Source organism: Giraffa tippelskirchi, chromosome 3 (assembly GCF_054371585.1).
Source record: "Giraffa tippelskirchi isolate mGirTip1 chromosome 3, T2T-mGirTip1v1.2.pri, whole genome shotgun sequence".
NCBI classification, from domain to species: Eukaryota; Metazoa; Chordata; class Mammalia; order Artiodactyla; family Giraffidae; genus Giraffa; species Giraffa tippelskirchi.
The window spans coordinates 37,918,173-37,935,499 of NC_137277.1; the positions used below are offsets into that span (position 1 = coordinate 37,918,173).

The 17,327-nt window shown below is 46.8% G+C and overlaps 1 pseudogene; it reads right to left on the reverse strand.

Annotated features, from left to right (window-relative positions):
* Positions 1-3,299: 3,299 nt before the first annotated feature.
* Positions 3,300-16,193, reverse strand: LOC145540402 (proteasome maturation protein pseudogene; annotated as a pseudogene).
* Positions 16,194-17,327: the final 1,134 nt, after the last annotated feature.

Sequence of the window (17,327 nt, forward strand, 5' to 3'; positions counted from 1 at the left end):
GTCTCTCGCATTGCAGGCAGTTTCTTTACCATGTGAGCCACCAGGGAAACCTAAGTGCTGGTAATTCTGCATCGTGCAGCAATTTGGCTTGGGCCCCTGAGGCCCCTATGGCTCTGGGGCTCATCAAGCTCCCTGCTACGCCCCCTGGTGGCGGCCTGGCCGCAATCCTGACCCCAGCCCCATCCAAGACCAGCCACCCAGAAAAGCGACTCCAGCAGGCAGGAGCCAGTGTCTGCCTACTTCCTTCAGGGTCCTGGATGCTGAAGACCAGAGTTTCCTTTCATGGTGGTCAAGGAAATCAGAGAACAGCCAGTCCCCATTCGGACTTGTTCTCTGGGACTGGTTTATCATCACCCTTTTGAATTGAAGGCCCATGTCTTTTCTGGACACTGCACTGGCAAAATTTCCAGGGTCACTTCAAGTTATAAAAGTCTCATTTCAGTAATTGCAGTTTTAAGAGCCATACAGAGTGGTCAGATTCACAGAGATGGAGGGTAGAATGGTGCTTCCTGGGGGCAGGGGCAGTGGGTGGGGGTAGGGGGGCGGGGTAATGGGGAGTTTTTGTTTAGCAGACATGGGGTTTCAGTTGGGCTTGATGAAAGGGTTCCGGAGATGAGTACACAACAATCCCCAATTGGGTATGCAACAATTCAGTCCTGCTGAATTCTACATTTTAAAATGGTTAAAATGAGAAATTGGATGTTATGTGTATTTTACCTAAATAAAAGATGTACAAAGGGGAAGAGAAGGGTGAGAGATATGGAAAGAGTAACATGGAAACTTACGCTATCATATGTGAAATAGACAGCCAATGGGAATTTGCTGTATGGCTAAGGAAACTCAAACAGGGGCTCTGTATCGACCTAGAGGGGTAGCAAGGGGAAGGAGATGGGAGGGAGGTTCAAAAAGGAGGGCATATATGTATACCTATGGCTGAGTCATGATGAGGTTTGACAGAAAACAGCAAAATTCTGTAAAGCAATTATCCTTCAATAAAAAATAAATTAAAAAAAAGATGTACAAAGAGTATAAGCCAAAAAACTTAATAAACTTTTCATTTAAGGTTAAAAACATCTCTTCTGCACCTTCCTGATCTATTTTGGGTAGACAGCACACAGCGGGAAAAAGTCCATGTGAGTCTGTGTGTCTGTATGTGGGAGGGACTCTGTATGGGGGATGAATGTTGCTTCCCCTCCCCCTCTGCTCACACATCCTGAGATCCTCTTCCTTACTCACTCACTGGACTGCTTTTGCTTCCTCCAGAGTTGAAATAGGGGAGAGAGAGGAGCAAGTCTGTCACGCGTTCTACTCTAAAAATCAGCTTTGGGGACCTTCCTGGCAGACCAATGGTTAAGACTCTCAGGGCTGGGGGGGTTCAGTTTCCATCCCTGGTCGGGGAACTCTGGAACTCTGGTGGGGTTCCATCCCTGGCTTGGGTTCCATGCCTGGTCATGCCACATGCCCTGTGGTACAGCCAAAAAGAATACTAATAAAAATTTAAAAAAATCAAATTCTAACTAGTACTGGGTGACCTGCCACACATCTCCCCAGGCTTGCTAGGTGTAGAAAGCTGACTCTTAATCTAGTGACTCTTGAAAGTTCTTCCCAACCCTGCAGCCCACACCATTACCGGGGTCTCTCACTCACAAGTCTCACCTTTGGTCTGGAGGGACCCCTGACCCTAGGCCCACAGGTAGCCTTAGGCTTCAGCTTCTTGCTGCTAAGTCTCAGCTCCCCTCCAGGTGGCGCTCTTGGACAGGTTTTTATTAATATTACCGCTCTATGCAGGTCTTCCCTCTGCATAGAGGTGCCGTGTGAGTGTGCGTGCTAAGTCGCTTCAGTCGTGTCCGACTCTACGACCCACTGGACTGCAGCCCATCAGGCTCTTCTGTCCATGGGATTCTCCAGGCAAGAATACTGGAGTGGGTCGCCGTGCCCTCCTCCCGTCCCTCTCCCCATTCAGTTCAGTCGCTCAGTCGTGTCCGAATCTTTCGACCCCATGGACTGCGGCATGCCAGGTTTCCCTGTCCATCACCACCTCCGGGAGCTTGCTCAAACTCCTGTCCATCCAGTCGATGATGCCATTTGGATCTCGTCCTCTGTCGTCCCCTTCTCCTCCTGCCTTCAATCTTTCCCAGCATCGGGGTCTTTTCCAGTGAGTTAGTTCTTCGCATCAGGTGATCAAAGTGTTGGAGCTTCAGCTTCAGCAACATTCCTGCCAATGAATATTCAGGACTGATTTCCTTTAGGATTGACTGGTTTGATCTTGCTGTCCACGGGACTCTCAAGAGTCTTCTCCAACACCACAGTTTAAAAGCATCAATTCCTCTCCGATGGCTCACGTCTAATCCACAGACAAGTCTCACATCCCTTTCTCTCAGCAGATTTTAGGAGAGCCAGTTTCTAGTGCAGCAAACTATATCTTCCCTTCACCATCAAAACCAGTGGTGGCCGACAAGTTTCTCAGGCATTCTATTCGAAAAATCAGATTCATTGGGGTAAAATTTACATAAAGTAAAATTCACCGATTTTACTATATACCATCATCTAGCAACACCATGATCAGGATAAAGAACATTTCTGTCGACTGAAAAGGTTTGTTGTGCCCTTTGCCTCACCCCTTACTTCTGGCCCTTAGCAACCACCAGTCTGATTTCTATCCCTGGATGTTTGCCTCCACCAAAGGAATCATGTTTTGAGGATTTACAGATTATAAACAGAATCACACAAGTAATCACTCATACTTGGTTTCTTTCACTTAGCATAAAACCTGGGACAAGCACTCATATTGTTGCATGTATTGCTAGTTATTTCTTTTTATAGTTGAGCAGTGTCCATTGTATCTATATACTATAATTTATTTATTCATTGATGGAATTGTCTTGTTTCCAAATTTTTATCATTATGAATATAGCAACTGTAAACATTTGTATACATGTCTTTGTGTGGATACATGCTTTTGTTCCTCTTAATATCTAAGGTGGGATTTCTGTGTCTTATGATAAGTATACAGTTAACTTGATATACATATATACACATAAACATACTACCAAATTATTTTCCAGAGTGACTGCATCATTTTGCATTTTCAACAGAATGAATGAAAGTTCCAGTTGCTCTACATTTTTGACAACACTTAGTATTGCCAGTTATTAAAATTTTATCCACTCTAGGGTATGTGTATATGGGTTTTTCCCCCATGTGTCAGTACTTTTAATGTTGCGTACATCAAATTATAGTAAATAGACAACTATAAATAAGCTGCAGCTCCTCTGTTTTCACGAACAGCACACACTGTATTACAGGAAATCAAGTTTATATTCCATCATCAAGTGTAGTTCTCCCATTAGTTCCCTTTGTGATATGTCATTAAAAATATCTTCAAATCCAATAGCCTCATCATTATTCCTCAAATATCCACTGAAAGGTTTGAGCTTGGAAGAAATGGAAGGTGCAGAACCTGCTCCATTTCTTTGAATTCCATGTGTAATTTTAGTGGAGCAAATAGACCCCAGATATTTCTAGGTGTGGAAAAATTCATTTTATCTTGGTTGAACTGGAAATTTTTTCGTGGTAATTCAAGAGAATGACTAGGCAAAAGTTCATTTTTCACACAAGGAAAAAACCTTTATTTGAAGAAGGTCCATTTACTGAAAGTTCAGTAACTGGAATACTGTCCTTTAGCTGAGATCCAAGTCCAACCTGCTCTGCACACAGCCTCTCAGCACCTTTACTATCAGCTGGCCCCACTGCTCACTTCTATTCCGTGTGGTTTTAATTTGTATTTCCCTAAGGTCGAATATTGTTGAACATCATTTTATTTGCTTATTATCCACTCACGTATCTTCTTTGCTGACATGTCATTTTATTTGCTTATTATCCATTCATATATCTTCATTGGTCTAGTGTCTGTTCAAACCTTTTGTCCATGAAAAAAAAGTAAGCTGTTTTTATTGAGCTTTAAGAATTCCTTGTACATTCTACACACAAGTCCTTTACTGGATAATGTGCTTTGCAAATATGACTTGCCTTTTCATTTTTCTTAATGACATCTTTTGTAGATCAGAATTTTTTATTTTTCACAAAATTCCATTTATCATTTTGCTTTTGTTTCTCATCTAACTAGTCCTTGCCAAGGGAGTCCCCCTTATTTCAGTAAGAGTAAATCCAATCCTTATTATTCTCTCTTGGTTAGAAGTTGAATTTCTTCAGCAACATTTAAGATTTTCTTTTTATTATTGGTATTAACAAATCTGATTGTGATGTGCCTTGGTGTGGTTTTTCTTTGTTTCTTTGCTTGGGTTTTGTTGAGATTCTATGCATTTATAGTCTAAGCTTTTACAGTCTCCATCTAATTTGGAAAAATTTAAGCCCCGGTTTATTCAAATAGTTTTTCTGTTGAATTTTCTCCTCTTCTGGGATTCCAGTTTGTAATTGGAATATGTTAGATTATTTGATATTGTTCTACAGCCCACCACAACTCTCCTCACTTCTTTTTCAGTGACTTTTCCTGTCATTCTTTATCTTGGGTAGCTTATAATTGCAATTTCTTCAAGGTCAAATGATCTTTTCTTCTGTAGTATCTCATCTGCTCTTAAGCCCATCCAGTGTATGTTTCATTTTGGACACTATGTATTTAAGCTTTAGAAGTTCCACTTTGGTCTCTTTTGTATATCTTTTATTTTTCTCCTTATCATGTCCAAATTTTCCCTGATTATAGTCTTAACATTTAAAATAATGGTTTTAAAGTCTTTAACTACTAATTCCATCATCTCTGTCATTTCTGGGTCTGTTCCTCATTTGGTTGTTCTCCTAGGTATGTGCCCGATTTTTGTGTTTTGTTACATGTCCTGTGATTTTCTAATGGGTGCTAAATATGGTGAATTTTATGTTGCTGAATTTTGTGTGCTGCGTTTTATTGTATTCCTTGAAAAAGTGTTGGATTTTGTTCTGTCATGCACTTAACTAACTTGTGACTCTGTTTATCCTTTCAGAGATTTTTTTATGCTTTGTTAGGATAGGCAGACTTTACTCTATGACGAATTAGCTCTGCCTCTAATGCATGATCTTTATTCCCTTCCTCACCAGCTTTACTGAGGTGTAATTGACAAATTAAACTGTAATATTAATGTGTTTAAAATGTACATTATTTGATATACATGGACATGGTGAAAGGATTCCCCCAGTCAAGTCAATTAACATATCCTTCACCTCAAATAGGCTTCCCTTCTGGCTCAGCTGGTAAAGAATCCGTCTGCAATGCAGGAGACTTGGGTTCGATCCCTGGGTTGGGAAGATCCCCCGGAGAAGGGAAAGGCTACCCACTCCAGTATTCTGGCCTGGAGAATTCCATGGACTGTATAATCCATGGGATCGCAAAGAGTCAGACATGACTGAGCGACTTTCACTTTCATCACCTCACATAATTATCTTTTTGGTGTGTCTGTGAGAAAGCTTAAGATTTGCTAAGAGATTAAATACAGAAACTATGTGATCTACTATAGTCACCATGCTGTACATTAGATCCTCAAAACTTAACTATCTTACAGCTGAAAGTTTGTACCCTTTTACCAGCCTCTCCTCATTTCCCCCTCTCTCCAGCCGCTGGCAACCACCATTCTATTCTGTGAAAGTGAAAGGCACTCAGTTGTGTCTGACTCTTTGCCACCCCATGGACTGTAGCCTGCCAGGCTCCTCTGTCCATAGAATTCTCCAGGCCAGAATACTGGAGTGGGTAGCCATGCCCTTCTCCAAGGATCTTCCCAACCCAGGAATCAAACCCAGGTCTCCTGCATTGCAGGCGGATTCTTTGTTGAGCCAACAAGGAAGCCCATTCTATTCTGAGTCTTCTTTTGTTTTTTTTTAATGCATAAGTGATATCATACAGTACTTGTCTATCTCTGTCTGGCTTATTCCACTTAGCATAATGCCCTTCAGGTTCATCCATGAATCTGTAAATGGCAGGATTTCCTTCTTTGTTAAGACTGAATAATATTTCATGGTGTGTGTGTGTGCATGTGTGTGAGTGTGTAATTTTCTTTATCCATTCATCTGTCAACAGAGACCTACTTTCTTTCTATATCTTGGCTACCATGAATAATGCTGCAATGAACATGGGAGTACAGTTATTTCTTAAAGATAGTGCTTTTATTTCTTTGGATATGAATCTCCCAGAAGTGAGATTGCTGGGTCATAGTGTAGCTCTATTTTTAATTTTTTAAAGGAACCTCCGTACTGTTTTCCAAAGTGACTGTACCAGTTTACATTCTCACCAACAGAGTGCTGGAATTCACTTTTTCCAGCATCCTCATCAGCACTGGTTGTCTCAAGTCATTTTGATAACAGACATTCTAACAGGTGTGAGATGGTATCTTACTGTGGTTTTGACCTGCATTTCTCTAATAATTAGTGATGTCAAGCATCTTTTCATATTGGCCATTTGTATGTCTTCCTTGGAAAAAATTCTATTCAGGTCCTTTGCCCATTTTACAGTTGGGTTATTTGGGTCTTTTGCTACTGAGTTGTATACATCCCTTATCTTTTTTTGGATATTAACTCCTTATCAGATACACGGTTTGCAAATATTTTCTCCTATTCTATGGGTTGCCTTTCATTTTGTTGCAATACATGCATGACCCATCTGAAGACTCTACCCAGTGCTTGGTGTTAGGAGTTCTCTCCATTTTGACAGGTGGAAACAGAGACTAATCCAACTCCTGTGTGAGCCTCAGAAACATTTATCATGCTCCTGTATGGTGGTCCTTTCCCTCACCTTGAGTACTTTCCTGTTACACTTGAGCACATCAGTTCTTAACCCAGTCCTCTGGGATCCCAGTACCCTGGCCTTATGGAAGGCAAGTGTGGAGCATTGGGGGAAATGGCAGGGATGGGAGGGAAAACGGGGGTGGAGCAGGGACTAGGAAACCCTATGGAAGATTGGAGGGACTGGGAGGATCGGCTCAGTTCAGTCACTCAATCGTGTCTGACTCTCTGCGAACCCATGGACTGCAACAGGCCAGGCTTCCCTGTCCATCACCAACTCCCAGAGCTTACTCAAACTCTTGTCTGTTGAGTTGGTGATGCCATCCAACCATCTCATCCTCTGTTGTCCCCTTCTCCTCCCACCTTCAAACTTACCCAGCACCAGGGTCTTTTCAAATGAGTCAGTTCTTTGAATCAGTTGGCCAAATTATTGGAGTTTCAGCTTCAGCATCAGTCCTTCCAATGAATATTCAGGACTCATTTCCTTTAGGATTGATTGGTTGGATCTCCTCGCAGTCCAAGGGACTTTCAAGAGTCTTCTCCAATACCAATTCAAAAGCATCAATTCTTCAGTTCTCAGCTTTCTTTATGGTCCAAGTCTCACATCCATGTATGACTACTGGAAAAACCATAGCTTTGACTAGACGGACCTTTGTTGGCAAAGTAATGTCTCTGCTTTTTAATATGCTGTCTAGGTTGCTCATAGCTTTTCCTCCAAGGAACAAGCGTCTTTTAATTTCATGGCTGCAGTCACCATCTCAGTGATTTTGGAGCCCCAAAAAATAAAGTCTCTCACTGTTTCCCCATCTATTCGCCATGAAGTGATGGGACCAGGTGCCATGACCTTAGTTTTCTGAATGTTGAGTTTTAAACCAACTTTTTCACTCTCCTCTTTCACTTTCATCAAGAGGCTCTTTAGTTCTTCTTTGCTTTCTGCCATAAGGGTGGTGTCATCTGCGTATCTGAGGTTACTGATATTTCTCCTGGCAATTTTGATTCCAGCTTGTGCTTCATTCAGCCTGGCATTTTGCATGATGTACTCTGCATATAAGTTAAATAAGCAGGGTGAGTGGTAATATACACCCTTTATGTACTCCTTTCCCGATTTGCAACCAGTCTGTTGTTTCACAGTTCTAACTGTTGCTTCTTGACCTGCATACAGGCTTCTCAGCAGGCAGGTAAACTGAGAGGATGGGTGGGGCTAAGAAGGCCTGGAGGTCTGGGAAGAGATGGAAGTGCTGGGAGGAGTTTGCAGGAGGTGAAAGATAGGAGAGATGGGAAAGGGGCGTGGCCAGGGCTGGTCATCTTCATAAATCATAGCCCTACCAAAACCAGATCCCGCTGGACTCCCTCCATAACCACCTGCTGCAGCAAGCCCCAAGCTCTGTCTGGGTCTGTGCCATGACAGCTGCTGGGACCCACCCCTGGCTGGACTGGGAGCTCCCTGACTGCCAGGGTGGGCCCTGCCCCCACCCTGTGGTCAGCAGGCTCTCATCCTGTTTGCAATGCGAAATGAAAGGTAACCTGGGGGACCTTGCCTTTCCTCCTCTCTGGGTCCAGGGGTCACTGAAGGTGGCATGAAACGATGTGTGTGTTTTACTCATATCTGGCCAACTGAGAGTCTCCATAAACGGGCCCCTCTGTGTGTGTGTGTGTGTGTGTGTGTGTGTGTGTGTGTGTGTGTGCGCGCGCATGCTCAGTTGTGTCTGACTCTTTGTGACCCCATGGATTGCAGTGTGCCAGGTTCCTCTGTCCATGGGACTTCCCAGGGCAAGAATACTGGAGTGGGTTGCCATTTCCTCCTCCGGGGGGGATCTTCCCGACCCAGGGATTGAACCTCCTGCATCTCCTACATTGCAGGCTGATTCTTTACCACTGCACCACCTAGGAAGCCCGAAGGGCCCCTCTCAGTTCAGTTCAGTGGCTCAGTCATGTCCGGCTCTTTGCGACCGCATGGACTGCAGCAGGCCAGGCCTCCCTGTCCATCACCAACTCGGGGAGCTTGCTCAAACTCCTATCCATCCAGTCGGTGATGCCATCCAACCGTCTCATCCTCTGTTGTCCCCTTCTCCTCCCACCTTCAATCTTTCCCAGCACCAGGCTCTTTTCAAATGAGTCAGTTCTTCGAATCAGGTGGCCAAAGTATTGGAGTTTCAGCTTCAGCATCAGTCCTTCCAATGAATATTCAGTATTGATTTCCTTTAGGATGAATTGGTTGGATCTCCTTGCAGTCCAAGGGACTCTCAAGAGTCTTCTCCAACACCACAGTTGTAAAGCATCAATGCTTCAGTACTCAGCTTTCTTTACAGTCAAATTCTCACATCCAACCATGACTACTGGAAAAACCATAGCTTTGACTAGATAGACCTTTGTTGGCAAAGTAATGTCTCTGCTTTTTAATATGCTGTCTACCTAGACAGCATACTTCCAAGGAGCATGCGTCTTTTAATTTCATGGCTACAGTCACCATCTGCAGTGATTTTGGAGCCCCCAAAAATAAAGTCTCTCACTGTTTCCACTGTTTCCCCATTTATTTGCCATGAAGTGTTGGGACCAGGTGCCATGACCTTAGTTTCCTGAATGTTGAGTTTTAAGCCAACTTTTTCACTCTCCTCTTTCACTTTCATCAAGAGGCTCTTTAGTGCTTCTTTGCTTTCTGCCATAAAGGTGGTGTCATCTGCGTATCTGAGGTTATTGACATTTCTCCTGGCAATCTTGATTCCAGCTTGTGCTTCATCTAGCCCAGCGTTTCTCATGATGTGGTCTGCAAATAAGTTAAATAAGCAGGGTGACAATATACAGCCTTGCGGGCCCCTCTAGGAAGTGAGAAATAATGGAAAATAACGGGAGATAAATAAAGATGCTCCTAGCCCCATACAAGGAACCAGACAATGAGTCTCCAACCAGACTGGACCAAAGCAGGAGACCCAGAGGGACTCTGGGAAATGGGAGGAAGTTGGTGGGGCTCTGGGCCGGGGCTAAAAGAACTGAGAGTCTGGGAGGTGAGGCGGGGACTAGGAGAGCTACTAAGCAGAACTGGATATGGTTTGGGGATTTGAGTTACTAGAGAGAGACAGGAACTGGAAGAAACCAGGGGGATGGGAGGGGCTGAGATTCCAAACGCGGGAGGGGGGATGTAGGAAGAAAGAGGTGAATTAGGAGAGCCCGGAAGAGGCCAGGAAGGCTGGAGGGGGGCGGGAGCCATTGGACCGATGTTAGGACCTGAGAGAACCAGCAGGGACATTCGGGGACAAGGAGGGGCTGGAGGATCTGGGAAGAAAAGGGAGGTGACATGAAGACGTGGGGTAAGGCGTGTGAGGGATGGCCGCGGAGGGCTGGGGAGAAAGTGGGAGCCACGGGGCAACACGGGCAGGACTGAGAGACGCTCCCTCACTCAGAGTTTAAAACCCTCCCGCTATGATTAATAGATTTCTCAACTTCTCCTTGTAGTTCTTCCAGTTTTGGCGTTCCCCGCTTCAGGGCTGAATTAGGTACACACCTAACTGCAATCCCCACCTCCACGCTGGCCCTGTTAAAACCACCTTCCACGTGGCAGTAAAGTACACCCGGTCCGCCCTCTGCTTGAAAACTCTCAGAGCTCTCACACCTGCACCACTGCACTCAGAGCCACGCTTCACCTGGCCCCGCCCCTCGTGTGGCCCCGCCCCTCGTGTGGGTCCCTCTTGGTCTGACTCCTCAAGCCTGTGCCCATCTCTGTGCCGCGCTCCAGCCTCACTGGCCTCTCAGCTCTTTAACACTCCAAACTGGATCCAGGCTCACGCTTTTTTGCTCGTGCTGCTCCTTCTGCCTGGAATGTTCTTTCCCACACAGGTCTTAGCTACCGTCGTACTTTATAGATTTCAACACAAATTTCGCCTTCTTTGGACAGGCCTTCTCAGACCTTCCTAGATAAAGCAACCCCACCACACTACAGTCACTGTGAACCACAAGGCCTGAGTTTATCTTCTGACGCCACTATTGCCTCACCAGCTTTCCTGTCTCTTTTGTTCTTGCTTGGGAAGGATATTTTTTTTCCCATCCTTCCTATGTCAGTAATTCCATGTTGTAGTTGCTTCTTCGTGCTCATGGTCAGTCACTCATTCATGCCTGTCTCTTTGCAACCCTTTGGACTGTAGCCCGCCAGGTTCTTCTGTCCATGGGATTTTTCATGCAAGCATACTAGAGTGGGCTGCCATTTCCTCCTCCAGGGGATCTTCCTGACCTAGGGATTGTACCCCCATCTCCTGTACCTCCTGCATTGCAGGTGGATTCTTTCCCTTCTGAGACTTCGGGGAAGCCCCAGTTGTTTCTTAGGTGTGTTCATGGAAGACAATTGGGTTTTGTTAATAGAATAAGATTGGATTTTATCCATTCTGAAAGGTTTGGTTTTCTTAACAGGTAATTTAAAGCCATTTAAATGTACTGTGATGGATATATCTGGACTTATTTTTATATCTTATTTTGTATTTTCTACTTATCATGCTTTTTTCCTTATTTTAGTTTTTATTTCCATTTGCTATACATGCACATAAAGAATGAGATAGTTTCCTAGGAGGTTTGTTTAGAAAAAGATCTGTATGTTGTTCCTTTCTTTCTGTTTCCTCTTCTCTGTGGACAATCACTTTCTTACTTACTCTGAAGCTGATTTTTAAAATATTTACTCTCGTATTTCTAAATGATATGTTTTTGTTACTACTGATTATCAAACTATCTTGCAGCTCAGACCTGCTCTTCTTATTTTGCTCTGCCATATGATGGAATATCATTCAGCCATAAAAAGGACTGAAGCACCACAATGCATGTTGCATGAAGGAACCTTGGAAACATGCCGATGGAAGAAACCAGACACATAAGACCACATGTTGTATCTTTCCATGTATGGGACAGAAAAATGCAAATGAACTTTTTGGCCAACCCAATATATTAATGGTGAAGGACAGGGAAGCCTGGCATGCTTCAGTCCATGGGGTCGCAAAGAGTCAGACGTGACTGAGTGACAGAAAAACAACAACAAATATATTAAATGTACAGATTGGGAAAATTCATAGAGACATAATGTAGGTTAGTGGTGAAATTGGGAATGGCTGCTAATGGGTATAGGATTTCTGTTTGAAGTGATCAAAATGTTCTGGAATTAAATAGTGGTGGTGGTTGCACACCATCATGATATATTAAAACCACTGATTTTACATCTGCAGAATGTATTTAATGAATATAAACTTTTTCTCAATTTAAAAAACCATCTGCATCTCTATGATCCTTCTGAAGAAGACAAGAAACTTAGTGTCTTAGAGTCCTCTTAAAAGCAAAGCTTGTGATAAGGACTCTTGTTTTAGAAGGTCAGTCTGGGACTGACAGGAAGCTGGAGAGAGAGACCAGGAGAGTGAGGGATGGAGACCAAACCACGATGGGTGTGATGCTGAGGTCTCTGCTGTGGGCAGTTTGGGCTCAGTTCCAGTGGGACCTTCTGAGGTTATCTAGAGATTCTCTAAAACCCAAGGCCATATGCTAGTGGCCTCAGCTTGGTCTGGGTCTGGCTGGGCTCCACACCAGGGTTTTCTCAGAAGTGTCCACTTGTGGGCCTTCAACCTCATGGGAATGACACATTTCTAGGACAATCCCTTTGAGTCTAGTGGCTCTGCTGCGGGCCCAACCATAGGCATGTGGCTTCAGTTTTTGCCACCACCTTGAAGGATGGACAGAGCTGCCCTGCTTTATCATCACAATTGGCAACCTAGGTTCTGACACCAGCCAGGTTGAGGTCCCAGCCTGGCTTAGCATTTACACCATGGCCCACACCCTCCACCTTCAGCCCTGCTCTCTTCCCAGCCCCTGGGAACAGCCTTGACCCCTTCTCTCCCTGCAGGCTCCAGTCTTCTTTCTTTTATGGAGTAGTCTCCGTTTCTTGTCTACAAACACGTCCCCTTGTTAATTTTTAGCAATCTCATGTCTACGTCTTTGGAGCAGAGGGAGATGGTTTCAACTGTCTTTAACCAGAAGCGAAGTGACTTCTCCACGTGTGATCCTGTTACTGACATGTGGTTAAGCAGATCTGGAGAAATGCACACACCCAGAGCTGTATGTTCTTCCTAGACTTGAATTACAACTACTTACATCAGGCTTGTTTGGACCTGCTGGTGACCAGGGTCTGGCTCAACCCAGGGCAATAGGATAAAGGTGAAAGCAACTTGTAATTTTTATTGAGAGTCAACTGTGAAGCATGCATGTATGCATATTTATGAACTTTATTTAAATAATAGATAGATAAATAGAGTGCTTACTACGAGCCAGACATAAGGTCTTTGTAAGGACCTAGCAAACATGAATAAATTTAATGCGTATTAACAATTTTGCCTGGAGTAGGAAATGGCAATCCACTCCAGTATTCTTGCCTGGAAAAGCCCATAGACAGAGAAGCCTGACGGGCAGGGTCACAAAGAGTCTGACAGGACTGAGTGACTGAGCATAACAATTCTAAGGGGGCTGCCCTAGTGGCTCAGCGGTAACAAATCTGCCTGCAATGCAGGAGCCGCAGGAAATGCAGGTTTGATCCTGGGTCAGATTTTCCGTGGGAAATCCCTTAGACAGAGGAGCCTGGCGGGCTACAGTCCATAGGGTCACAATGAGTCGGACATAACTGAAGTGACTTCGCACACATGCACAACAATTCTAGGACACAGATACAATACTATTATTATTAAAATCCTCATTTTACAGATAAGGAAACTGAGGTCCAAAGATAAGTGAGCCATGTCATTACTGAGACACAGAGTCCTAAGCTCTGGGCCACTCCTCTATGCTCTGTGTGTATGTGTGTGTGTGTATGACACGTGACTCCAGCTTGCACATGGGAGTGGGGGCCATGAAGTCAAACTCTGGCTGCGGTGTGACTTTCCACAGCTAGGAGGGGAATGAGGAAGAAGGCCAGAGGAGTGGAAGACTCAGGGATCTGGCCCACTGACATGGGCCTCCTGCCGCAGACCAGCTCTGCCCTCTTCCTGTCTGTCTGCTCGCGTGGCGGTGGGGCTGACCTAGGTCTGGCTCAGACGCAGCAGCCGAGGGTACCAGTGAGGCCTGGCTGCAGCAGGGGCACTGGGTTCTGTCCTCTCTCATCCTCTCCCAGCCCAGGCCCAGCGGCAGGAAAAATCTATTTACTGCAGACTGAATGCACCACTCCATAGTTATTCTTCATGTCCAGGGAGACAGAGATGGAAAAAGAGACGGGAATTAGGACCAAAGGAAGAACAAAAACTACAGAGAGGGACTTCCCTGGTGGTCCAGTGGCTAAGACTGTGGTCCCAGTGCAGGGGGCCCGGGTGTGATCGCTGGTCAGGGAACTATATCCCATATGCTGCAACTGAGACCCAGCACAGCCAAATAAGTAAATACTTTAAAAAATACAGAGAAACACAGAATTATGGTGACTCTAGACAGAAAGTTACAGAAACAGACACAGATGCTGGGACACAGATCATACACCTAGAGCATATCTGAGATGGAAGTTGCTGGAGGATGGGATGGGGGTGAGTCAGAACTGATGGGGGGACAGTGCAGGGAGCCACTAAGGCCCTGAGGGGCTTGATGTCCTTGGGGAGTCTGGACAAGGGCCTAAGCCAAGGGTTCCCATCCTACTGATGTGGCCCTTCATCCAAGGGCAAGGCTGCAGCTGGAGTCGGTGTGTGAAAATGTGTCCAGCCCCCTTCCTGGGCTGTTGGCCTGGTGTCCCTGGAGCTGGAGACAGGTGCCCTACCTCCCTGTGCCCTCCTCCTGAATAGCACCAGCCGGTCCCCTCCACGCTGGGCCAGTGTCAGGTTCCAGGCTGTTCCCTGGGGGAATTTTGATCTGGAAAGAATGAGAGTGACCGAGCTGGCTGTGGCCCAGGACGGCACAGCATCCCTGAAACCTGGCCTGGGCTGCCCCTGCCACCTTCCTGCCCACTGGCACACCATGTAGTCCTTCAGGGCTCAGGAGACACAGAAGGCGTCTTTCCTGCTTTCCTTCCCCCCCTGGTTCTCTCCATCTCCATTCGCTGTTCAATCACTAGTTCCTGCACTCATTCATCCAGTGCCTGGGGCTGGGGGATGGATGGAGTAGAGGGCTGAGCGACTTTGGGCTCTGCCCTCTCGGGAGCCCCAAACTGAGATCACTGAGATCACTGCTCCAGAGAAGCACAAATCCCGCATTGGAGCAAGGAGCCAGGGAAGGAGTGGATTGTGCAGTGGACACAGTGGGGCAGAGAGTGGAAGCGAGGCAGGCTGACAGGCTTCACCAAGGATGACTTCTCAGAGAAGGTGGCATTTAAACTGGGCTCTGGACTTCCTTGGTGGTCCAGTGGTTAAGACTCCACACTTCCAATGTAGGGGGCAGGGGTTTGATCCCTGGTCAAGGAACTAAGTAAGATTCCACATGCCAGGCTGCATGGCCAAAAAAAAAAAACAACCTCCCCAAAAAACTGGGCACTGAAGATCTGAAAAAGGAGCAGCAATTTGTTAGACAGGATGGCAAGTGGAAAGGATGCTTTGGGCAGGGCGACCAGAACAGCCACAATGGCAGAAATGTGCGAGTTTGTGCCTTGTCCTAGACGGGCCTTGAATGGCAGCCTCAGTTATTCACCCACCTGTTGCTGGAGCAGATCCAAGGGTCAGGGGGACAGTTTCCTTAGAGAAAGGAGACTCTGGGAGTTTCCAAGGGAGGTGGCCGCCTGGCCTCAGCACTCCAGGCCTTCCCAAGGATGGTCTTGTGCCCTCGGAGATCTCCCATGCCTGCCCCAGCCCCAAGGAGACTCAAGAATGCTTCTGAGGGAGTCTGGCTTGTCTATAGACTGCAAGAGGCTCCAGAGAGCCCCTTGCCCAGACCCTAGGCCAGCCCCCTGCCTCGCCCTGGCCTCCCCACCCCCACCACTCGCTCTGAGTGACACGGCCTTTTGCTGGGCTGAAAGCGGACACTGCCCAGCCTCCGGGGCCCCTGGGGAAGGCCCGTGAGCTCTTCAGCCCTGCAGCTCTGGCTCCTCAAGTCCTGGAGACCATTGAGCCAGGCCCTATAAATAGCCCGGGGAGGGGGAGGGGAGGCAGGCCAGGCAGGGCTAGAGGGGACAGGCTCTGGGTAGGATTTTGTGGAGGGGTGGGGAGAAGGAGAAGTCCAGAGCTCGAGGCCAGTTCTGTCCCTGACCAGGACTGCTCATCCCTCCAGGTCTCGGGGTTCCCCTGGGCGGGGAGTGGCCAGGCTGATGGAGCAGACAGACAGGGACTACTGTTCTAAAAGGACAGGAGACCCCCTCCTCCTTACTGGGTGGTTTTCAGAGACAAAAGTGTCAGGATATTAGCTGTGAGGGCCCCAGGCTGGGCCAGCACGGCCACAGAGACCACGGGGGCCCGGGACAAGCTCTGGTGGGGTGCTGACTCTTCCAGCACCTCAGTTTCCCCTCTTGGCATGGCAGCTCCCAGAGTGGTGTGGGGGGCAATGCACTGGGTCAGCCAGAGACCTCTCCAGGCCATAGGGCCAGAGCTTAGGGGATGGGACCTGCCGGGAGTTTCCTGGATATGGAAAATGTGAGCCTCACGGCCTTATCTGGGCTGGAAGCAGCTGTCTCCATTCCACACCCTCCGCAGCCCCTGCCTTGGCTGGGAGGAGCAGGCAGCCCCTCCAGGCGGGGATGATTGCTGTTTGTTCTCTGGGCCACCGGTCTCTCAGCAGAGGCTCGTGGGAAATTCCTCCTCTGCTGGGACCAAAAGGGCCCAGTGCTGGTCCAGGGGGACAGGAAGCTCCACTCTCTTACCCCCTCCCCAGGTCAGGGCCACGCTTAGAAATGTATATGTGAGTCTCTGCAGAGCGCTCAGGATATGTACCTTCTAGAGACATACTTCCAGGTCTAGTGAAAGAGACAGCGGAAAATGTGGCACTTGATGTGTGATCAAACTCACACGAGACACACACAAATATCTGATATACGTAAGCAAGTGTAGACAACCCATATACACACACAGGCACGCACATGTCCTGTGTTGACACATGTACTGCAGGCATGCATCCATGTGTGTCTAGAAACACATTCACCATTTATGAGCAAAGGCATAAAATCCCCCTTTCAACCATAGGGGCTTGGACATGTGCCTATATGTGTATATAAGTGTACAGGTGTGCATACAGGTACTATAGACTCTGTACCTCCCACATCTTCCCTCTACATCAACACACCCACACAGGTATACGAAAGCATGATACATGCACAGACATGTCCTCAGATACACCGGAGAAAGAGGAACATCCCAAATATATACGTGTATCCGGCACTGTGTCCCTGGGATGGAGTTTAAAGGAGGGTTTGGTAGAGGGAGTTGGAGTGACCCAGGGGCAGGAGTCTCTACTGTTCTCCCTCCCAGGGGCCTCAGGATTCCAGGTTCCGCCCCAGTGGCTCTGCTTCAGGCAGGCAGAGCCGTGGGGCAGAGCCCCTGGTGCCCTTCTCTGGGGTCCTAGTTAGAGATGAGGCCTGGGGGCTCTGAAACTGGCCCACCCCAGGCTCCTGTGCAGCTTCCATCATGCCCCTGCCTCCCCGCTTAGCACCTCTT